A 9,606-nucleotide genomic window follows, 5' to 3' on the forward strand; every position below is an offset into this window, starting at 1 on the left:
ACAGAGACTGTCTTGGTGGTTGCCAAGCTAACCACGGCAATGGCATTTGTGATGGAAAGTGCCGAGCTTCTGGGTATGAACGTTTTGTGTAAAATTATCGGATGGCTCATTCTACATCTTTCGGTTGGGGTTTTATTTGCTCAGGCAGACAGTCTCTGTTGCTGTGGTATTCTCTGTGGGATTGTCTGCCTTGGCAGATAAAACCCTAACCGGAAGATCCATCCGTTAAGTTTATCAAAAGCTAACCCTAATCGTAACCCTAACCAATAGATGTATAAGACTATACTTTAATGCAGGGGTGTCAAACTCGAGGGTCGCAGTGTCTGTAGGTATTTGTTGCAACCATGCACTACAACACCTGATTTTAAACTAGTTCCTTTCCCTCCTTGATTCAGGAGGTGAACTAATTAGTTAAATCAGGTGGTGTAGTGCACGGTTGCAACAAATACCTGTGGCCCTCGAGGCCAGAGTTTGTCGCCCCTGCTTTAATTAATAATTTCTGTAATTCTTGAGAAATGTGTTGCTAAAGTGTGAGTCCTGCCACCCACGATGATGAGCTGCGGTGGCTCTTGTTGAGCAGGAAGCTAGTACAGAGAAGTGGTTTAATCACAAACTCTGTGCTTTTGGTGTCTGTGCAATGTTCCTTTATGGGGGCATCAAGGAAAGGAGTGGATCAGAGTTAATTTTTTTTAAATGCAGAGCCACTAGCCAATTTTATCAAATCCAAGCCCTAAACCTTAATCCTAACCCTAAAAACACTACACTGCAATTGCAGACAACTTTTTTAAAAAAAAATCAGTTATAATGCCAACAACTTTCCAAGTTTAAAGCAGGATAAACTAATCGAGATAGAAGACAACAGCAGATTGATAGTAAAGAGAAACATTCAAATTGACCCTAACCCATCAAACTCAAACCCTAATCCTGGGAGTATCTCCAAGCCAGCACTTGGGCAGTAACGGAGGCACTCGGGTGGCATGCGTTGGTACAGGCATTCAACCATAACCTTTCACTCTGAGAAGCTGGGTGCTTCGATCAGAAATGCCATTTCCGTGGGTAGTTTGGCTCCCGCTAAGAGTTAATCCCACCGAGAATACCATAGCAACAGAGGCTGTCTTGGCAGTTGTCAAGCTAACCACAGCAATGGCATTTCTGATGGAAAGTATGGGTTGGGATAGGTTTAGTATAAGGGTTTTATCTGCTCAGGCAGACAGTCTGTTGCTGTGGGATTGTACTTCTGAGCAGGAAAAACTCTCACCTTAACCCTATGCCAACCCTGACCAAAAGATGTAGAACGAGACATCCGTTAATTTTATTCAAAACGTTCATTCTGAGAAACTCGGTACTTTGCATCAGAAATGTCGTTGTAAGCTTGGCTACTGCTAAGTTGGTCTCTGTTGCTGTGGTATTCTCTATGGGATTAACTCTTAGCGATAGCCAAGTTAACCCCTGCAATAGCATTTCTGATGGAAAGTACTGAGCTTCTCAGATGAAATGTATGGAAGGCTCATCCTATATCTTTCGGTTAGTATTGGGGTAAGGGTTTTATCTGCTCAGGCAGACAGTCTCTGTTGCTGCGGTATTCTCTTTGGGATTGTCTTCCTTAGCAGATAAAGCCCTAACCAAAAGATGTAGAAAGAGCCATCTGCTAAATTTATCCAAAACTTTCACTCTGAGAAGCTTGGTACTTGACATGAGAAATGCCATTGCCGTGGTTAGCTTGGCTACTGCCAAGAGTTAATTCCACAGCAGTAGAGACTAACTTAACGTAACCAGGCTATCAACGGCAATGACATTTCCGATGGAAAGTAATTGAGCTTCTCGGAATGAAAGTTTTGGATAAAATTAACAGCTATCTCGTTCTACATCTTTCGGTCAGGGTTGGCGTAGGGTTATGGTGAGGGTTTTTCCTGCTCAAAAGCACCAGTCCCACAGAGAATAGCACAGCAACAGAGACTGTGTGCCTGTGCACATAAAACCCTTATACTAAACCTATCCCAACCCTTAAAAATGTAGAAAGAGCCATCCATTAATTGTATACAAACCTAAAGCTCCAAGACACTCAGTATTTCCCATCAGAAATGCCATTGCCGTGGTTAGCTTGACTCCTGCTAAGAATTAATCCCACAAAGAATACCATAGTAACAGAGACTGTCTTGGCGGTTGCCAAGCTAACCACTGCAGTGGTGTTTCTGATGGAACGTACAGAGCTTCTCGGTGTGAAAGGTTTTGATAAAATTAACGGATAGCTTATTCTACATTTCTCTTAGACTTGGGGTAGAACTAGGGTAAGAGGTTTTTTTTTTTTTTTTTGCTCAGGCAGCCAGTCTCTGCTGTAGGATTGTCCGCCCTACCAGATCAAACCCCAGCCCTAACCGTAAGATCCATCCGTTAAGCTTATCCAAACGTAATCCTAACCAAAAGCTCAGAAGACTATTTTCAGCGATCATTTCTGCCGTTCTCAACTTGAAATGTGATTCCCGCCAGCCACGATTATGGGCTGTCGTGAATCTTCCTGAGCACAAAGCGGGTACAGAGAAGTTGTTTAATGACAAACTCTGCTTTTATGACCGTTGAGTGCTCCTTTTATGGGAGCTTCGAGGAAGGGGCGCATTCTGAGGGGTTAAAAAGCGGGGAAAATTCAGAAATCCACCAGTTTTATCCAGACCTAAACCCTTAGTCCTTACCCTAAAAACATTAAAGTGCAATAGAAGACAACTTCAAAAAAGAAGCTTATATTGCTCTAAACCCCACCAACAACTTTTCAAGCTTAAAGCAGGGTAAACTAATCAAGATGGCAGACAATGGGAGGTGAATTGTAAAAAAGAAACATCCAAATTTACCCTATCCTTAATTCATCAGACTCTATCCATATCCCTAACTCTAATTCTGGGAGTATCTCCAAGCCAGCACTGGCACTCTGGTGACACGCGCTGGCCCGGGCATTCAACTCTAAACTTTCACTCTGAGAAGCTCAGTATTATCCATCAGAAATGCCATTGCCATGGTTCGCTTGCCTACTGCGAAGAGTTAGTCTCTGTTGCTGTAGTGTTCTTTGTTGGATTGTCTGCCTGAGCAGGTAAAATCCTACCCCAACCCAAAGGTGTGGAAAGATCCGTCAATTAATTTTATCTAAAACTCACTCTGAGAAGCTCGGTGCTTTCCATTATAAATACCATTATCGTGGTTAGCTTGGCTACTGTGAAGAGTTAGTCTCTATTGCTGTGGTATTCTCCTGTAGGATTGTCTTTCGGAGCAGATAAAACCCTTACCCTAATCAAAAGAAATAGAGCCACCCATTAAGTTTATCCAAACCTGATCCTACTATCAAATCAATTTTATTTGTATAGCCCAATATTACAAATGTATGTCAGTGGGCTTAACCGCAACACAACATCCTGTCCTTAGACCCTCTCATCGGATAAGGAACAACTCCCTAAAAAACCCCTTTAACAGGGAGGAAAAAATAGGAAGAAACCTCAGGGAGAACAACAGAGGAGGGATCTCTCTCCCAACACGGACAGCGTGCAATGGATGTTGTGTTCACGCAATTTACATAATACAACATTGAAAGAGGTTAACAGAATTTTAATGGACATAAAATTTATGAAGAACGTGATGTGCCATTTCAGGAATCATTTTTGTACTTTTTAACTTGAGATGTTTCTAAAGTGAGTCCTGCCACCCACGATGATGAGCTGTGATGCTTCTTCCTGAGCATAAAGCAGGTATAGAGAAGTGGTTTAATCACAAGCTCTGTGCTTTTGTGGAATGAAGCATGCTCTGAGTGGTAAAATGCAGAGAGCCATCAATTTTATTTAAACCTACCCCTAAAAACAAACTGCCATAGCAGTGAACTTAAAAAAAAATCATAATGCTCCAACCCCCACCATCAATTTTTCAAGTTTAAACGGGGTAAACTAATCAAGATACAAGACAGTGGGAGATCAATCGTAAAGAAGAAAAAACATCCAAATTGAGCCTACCATTAACCCATCAAACTCTCTCCATAATCCTAATCCTGAGGGTTTCTCCAAGCCAGCGCTTGGGCACTGTCCACCTGAACAGGTAAAACTTTACTCTAACCCAAACCCTACCGAAACATGTAGAAAGAACCATCCGTTAATTTGATCCAAAACTTTCACTACGAGATGCTTGGTACTCTCCCTCACAAATGACGTTGCTGTGGTTAGTTTGGCGACCGTGAAAAGTTAGTCACTGATTCTGTGGGATTGTCCGCCCGAGCAGATGGTACTTAACCCCAACCGAAACGTAGAAAGACCCTCCTGTAATATTATTCAAAAGTTTTACTCTGAGAAGCTCGGTATTTTCCATCAGAAATGCCATTGCCATGGTGAGCTCTGCTGCTATGAAGAATTAGTCTCTGTTGCTGTGGTATTGTCTGCCTGAGCAGGTAAAACACTTACCCTAAGTCAACCGAAACATGTAGAAAGAGCTGTCTGTTTATTTTCTCTAAAACCATTATGCTGAGAAGCTCGGTACATTTCAGCCTCATTGCCATGGTTAGCTTGGCTACGATGAAGAATTAGTCTCTGTTGCTGTGGGATTGTCTGCCTGAGCAGGTAAAACACTTGTCCTAACCAAACTGAAACTTGTAGAAAGAGCATCTGTTAATATTATCCGAAACTATCACTACAAGAAGCTTGGTAATTTCTATTAGAATTGCCATGGTTAGCTTTGCTACTGCGAAGAGTTAGTCTCGCTGTGGTATTCTCTGTGCGATTGTCTGCCTGAGTTGATGGTACTTAACCCCAACCGAAACGTAGAAAGACCCTCCTGTAATATTATTCAAAAGTTTTACTCTGAGAATCTCGGTATTTTCCATCAGAAATGCCATTGCCATGGTGAGCTCTGCTGCTATGAAGAATTAGTCTCTGTTGCTGTGGTATTGTCTGCCTGAGCAGGTAAAACACTTACCCTAAGTCAACCGAAACATGTAGAAAGAGCTGTCTGTTTATTTTCTCTAAAACCATTATGCTGAGAAGCTCGGTACATTTCAGCCTCATTGCCATGGTTAGCTTGGCTACGATGAAGAATTAGTCTCTGTTGCTGTGGGATTGTCTGCCTGAGCAGGTAAAACACTTGTCCTAACCAAACTGAAACTTGTAGAAAGAGCATCTGTTAATATTATCCGAAACTATCACTACAAGAAGCTTGGTAATTTCTATTAGAATTGCCATGGTTAGCTTTGCTACTGCGAAGAGTTAGTCTCGCTGTGGTATTCTCTGTGCGATTGTCTGCCTGAGTTGATAAAACCCTTACCTTAAGCGAAACATGTAGAAAGAGCGATCCGTTGATTTTTATCCAAATTTTTCACTTGTGAAGCTCAGTACTTCACATCGGAAACGCCACTGTCGTGATTAGCTTGGCTACCATGAAGAGTTGGTCTCTGTTGTGGTATCTTCTGTGGGTTTGTCTGCCTGAGCAGAAAAAACCCTTACCATAACCCTACCCTAACCATAGATGTAGAAAGAGCCAACCCTTAGTTTTACTCCGAGAAGCTCTGTGCTTTCCATCTGAAATGCCATTGCCGTGATTACCTTGCCTATCGCGAAGTTATTACCTGTTGCAGTAGTATTCTTTGTAGGATGTTCTGCCTGAGTAGGTAAAACCCTTACCCTATCCCAACCGAAACATGTAGGAAGAGTCATCTGTTAATTTTATCCGAAACTATTAATCCATGAAGCTCTGTACTTTCCATCAGAAATGCCATTGCAGTGGTTGGCTTGGTTACTGCGAAGAGTTGGTCTTGTTGCTGTGGTATTCTCTGTTGAATTGTCTGCCTGAGCAGGTAAAACACTTACCCTAACCTAACTGAAACATGTAGAAAGAGCAATCCGTTAACTTTATCAAAAACCTTCATTCGGAGAAGCTCGGTGCTTTCCATCAGTAATGCCATTGCCATGATTGGCTTGGCTACCATGAGGAGTTGGTCTCTGTTGCTGTGGTAGTCTCTGTGGGATTGTCTGCCTGAGCAGGTAAAATCCTTACCCTAACCAAGTCGAAACATGTAGAAAAAGCATACACAGTAAAAAATGGAGTGTTAATTTTAACTCGGAGTGTACAAATGGATCCTTTCGGTTCCATTTATACACTCTCAATTAAATTAACACTCAGAATTTTACTGTGTGCGTTTGTTACGGCTTGCCCATCCCGCGCCTGCAGCTCGTCAGGGCTGGGCTTAGTCGTCAGGGCTGGGCTTAAGTTTGCTCGTCTCCCGGAGCCCGTTGCCAGTTCGTGCCGTAACATCCTTGTTGAAGTGGTTACACTTCTCTGTTTATTCTCTCCGAGTTTATCTCAACCCGTGAATTTGCTATTTTCTCCGGAGTTTTTTTCCCTGCAGAATCATCCTGCTGTGTCCGCAATTTGGATTACCTGTGAGATTTTCTCTGTTTGTTGGTGACTACCCGCAAAGCGACTCGCCGGACTCTTTTCGTTGCCGTGTATGTTGTCCCGTTGGACCTTTGTATGAACCGTAAATAAAGTACGCCACTTTCGGCAAACTCTTTCTCTGCTTGGTGTCGTGCGCTTTGGGTCTTCCACAAACCCTAACAGCGTTAATAGTATCTAAAACTCCCACTAGAAGCTTGGTATTTTCCATCAGAAATGCCATGGTTAGTTTGGCTACGGTGAAGCCATATTCTGTGCGATTGCCTGCCTGAGCTGATGAAACGCTTATCCTAAGCAAAACATGTAGAAAGGGCCATCCGTTAATTTTATCAACAACTTTAACTCCCAGAAGCTCAGTACTTCCATCAGAAATGGCACTGCCGTGGTTGGCTTGGCTATCGTGACGAGTTAATTTCTGTTGCTGTGGTATTCTCTGTGCGATTGTTTGCCTGAGCAGATAAAAAGATGTTGCTAACCGAAATGCGTAGATAGAAAACCTGTTAATTTTATCAAAACCTTTTCACTCGAATAAACTCGGTTCTTTCCTTCAGAAATGCTAATGCCGTGGTTGGCTTGGCTACCACGAAGAGTTGGTCTCGGTTGCTGTGGGATTGATTGCCTAAGCAGATAAAGCCCTTATTGTAACTGTACCCTAACCAGAAGCTTAGAAAAAGCCAACCCTTAATTTTATCCAAAAATTTTACTCTTAGATAGCTTGTGTATTGCGAAGGTACTCTCTCTTTAAGTGGCATTCTCTGTAGGATTTTCTGTCTGAGCAGGTAAAACCCTTACCAAACCGAAACATGTAGAAAGAGCATATGTTAATATTATCCGAAACTATCACTCTGAGACGCTCGGTACTTTCCATCAGAAATGCCGAGGTTAGCTTTGCTACCATGAAGTTAGTCTCTGTTGCTGTGGTACTCTGTGGGATTGTCTGCCTGAGCAGGTAAAACCCTAACCAAACCATACATGTAGAAAGAGCATATGTTAATATTATCCAAAACTATCACTCCTAGAAGCTTGGTACTTTCCATCAGAAATGCCATTGCCGTGGTTAGTTTGGCTACTGCGGAGAGTTGGTCTCTGTTGCTGTGGGATTGTCTGCCTGAACAGGTAAAACACTTGGCGTCACCCCAACCAAAAGTTGTAGAAAGAGCCAACCCTTAATTTTATCTAAACGTTTTACTCTGAAAAGCTCTGTACTTTCTATCTGAAATGACTTTGCCATGGATATCTTGGCTACAGCTAAGAGTTATTCTCTGTTGTGGTTTTCTTTTTGTGGGATTGTCTGACTGAGCAGATAAAACCCAAACCCTACCTCAACCGAAATATGTAGAAAGCACTGTCTGTTAATTTTATGCAAAAGTATTACTCTGAGAAGCTCTGTACTTTCCATCAGAAATACCATTGTTGTAGTTAGCTTGGCTGCCATGAAGAGTTGGTCTCTAATTGCTGTGGCATTCTCTGTAGGATTGTCTACCAGAGCAGATTAAAACCCCATACCCTAGCCGAAAGATATAGAGCCACCCGTTAAGTTTAGCCAAACCTTATCCTAATCTTGGGGATAATTTGTTTAGTTCTTATCTTGAGAAATGCTTTTCTAAAGTGAGTCCCGCCACCCACGATGATGAGCTGGGGTGCTTCTTCCTGCGCACGAAGCTGGTACAGAGAAGTAGTTTAATCACACGCGCTATGCTTTTGGTGACCGTTCAGTGTTCCTTTTATGGGAACATCAAGGGAAGGAACATGTTCTGAGTGGTAAAAATGCAGAAATTCATCAATTAATTTTATCTAAAACTTAGTCCTAACCCTAAATAATTAAATTGCAGAAAAGTTCAATTCAACCAAAAAAAAATATTTGTATTGCAAAACCCACCAACAACTCTTCAAGTTTAAAACAGGAAAAACTAATCAAGATACAAGACAACGGGAGATCGATTGTAAAGAATAAACATCCAAATTGACCTTATACTTAACCCATTAAACTCTATCCATATACCTAAACCTGGGGGTATCTGTAAGCCAGCACGTGGGTGCTGGCGAAGGCACTCGGTTGACATGCGTTGGCTCTGGCATTCAGCCTGAGCAGGTAAAACCTTTACCCTAACATAAACCCCAACCCAAACTTCTTGAAAGAGCCATCTGTTAATTTTATCCATAACTGTCACTACGATAAGCTCGGTACTTTCCATCAGAAATGCCTTTGCCGTAGATTGGCTACTGCGAAGAGCTAATCTCTGTTGCTGTGGTAATTTCTGTGGTATTTCCTGCCTGAGCAGATAAATCCTTTACCCTAACCAATACATGCAGAAAGAGCCATCCGTTAATTCTATCCAAAACCTTAATTTCGAGAAGCTCTGTACTTTCCATCAGAAATGCCATTGTTGTAGTTTGCTTGGCTACTGCGAAGAGTTACTCTGTTGCTGTGGTATTATTCATAGTTTTCATTCACGTGACTGATGTGGGCAAAACAAAGTTCCAACAGTGGAAACTGTAGAGCAGCAGCACAGACCTGTCCATTTTCCAGCTGTTCAAAGCAACAACTGTTTAGATCGCCTTACGAAAGAAGAAAAACATATATTTTCAGACTACAAGTTTTAGGCTATTGCAATCCATATACAGCACCCGCTGCAGTATTTCAGGTTCTAAAAATTGCAAAGTCCCTGCCGGAGCTCCAATTTGGTGATGTTTACATATACACTGCTCAAAAAAAATAAAGGGAACACCTAAAAACACAATATAGACCTCGATGAATGAAATATTTCAGCTGAAAATCTTTATTCATTAGACAGAGGAATGTGTTTAGAGCAAAATAACCTAAGAATGATCAATGGAAATCAAAATCATTAGCCCATTAAGGTCTGGATTCAGAATCATACTCAAAATCAAAGTGGAAAATGAGAACATAGGCTGATCCAACTTCTGTGGAAATTCTTCAAGACGATTCAAAATGAGACTCAGTAGTGTGTGTGTGTGTGTGTGTGTGTGTGGCCTCCGCGTGTCTGTATGCACTCCCTACAACGTCTGGGCATGCTCCTGATGAGACGACGGATGGTCTCCTGGGGGATCTCCTCCCAGACCTGGATCAGGGCATCGGTCAACTCCTGGACAGTCTGTGGTGCGACATCGTGTTGGCGGATGGTACGAGACATGATGTCCCAGAGGTGCTCGATTGGATTCAGGTCTGGGGAA

At 42.2% G+C, this 9,606-nt stretch overlaps 4 pseudogenes; all 4 read left to right on the forward strand.

Annotated features, from left to right (window-relative positions):
• Window positions 1-489: 489 nt before the first annotated feature.
• LOC130132817 (small nucleolar RNA U3) lies at window positions 490-673 on the forward strand (annotated as a pseudogene).
• A 1,756-nt stretch (window positions 674-2,429) lies between these two features.
• Window positions 2,430-2,624, forward strand: LOC130132815 (small nucleolar RNA U3; annotated as a pseudogene).
• Window positions 2,625-3,618: 994 nt separating this feature from the next.
• On the forward strand, window positions 3,619-3,792 carry LOC130132814 (small nucleolar RNA U3; annotated as a pseudogene).
• Window positions 3,793-7,975: 4,183 nt separating this feature from the next.
• LOC130132813 (small nucleolar RNA U3) lies at window positions 7,976-8,174 on the forward strand (annotated as a pseudogene).
• Window positions 8,175-9,606: the final 1,432 nt, after the last annotated feature.

This window comes from Lampris incognitus, unplaced genomic scaffold (genome assembly GCF_029633865.1).
Source record: "Lampris incognitus isolate fLamInc1 unplaced genomic scaffold, fLamInc1.hap2 scaffold_174, whole genome shotgun sequence".
Taxonomy (NCBI): domain Eukaryota; kingdom Metazoa; phylum Chordata; class Actinopteri; order Lampriformes; family Lampridae; genus Lampris; species Lampris incognitus.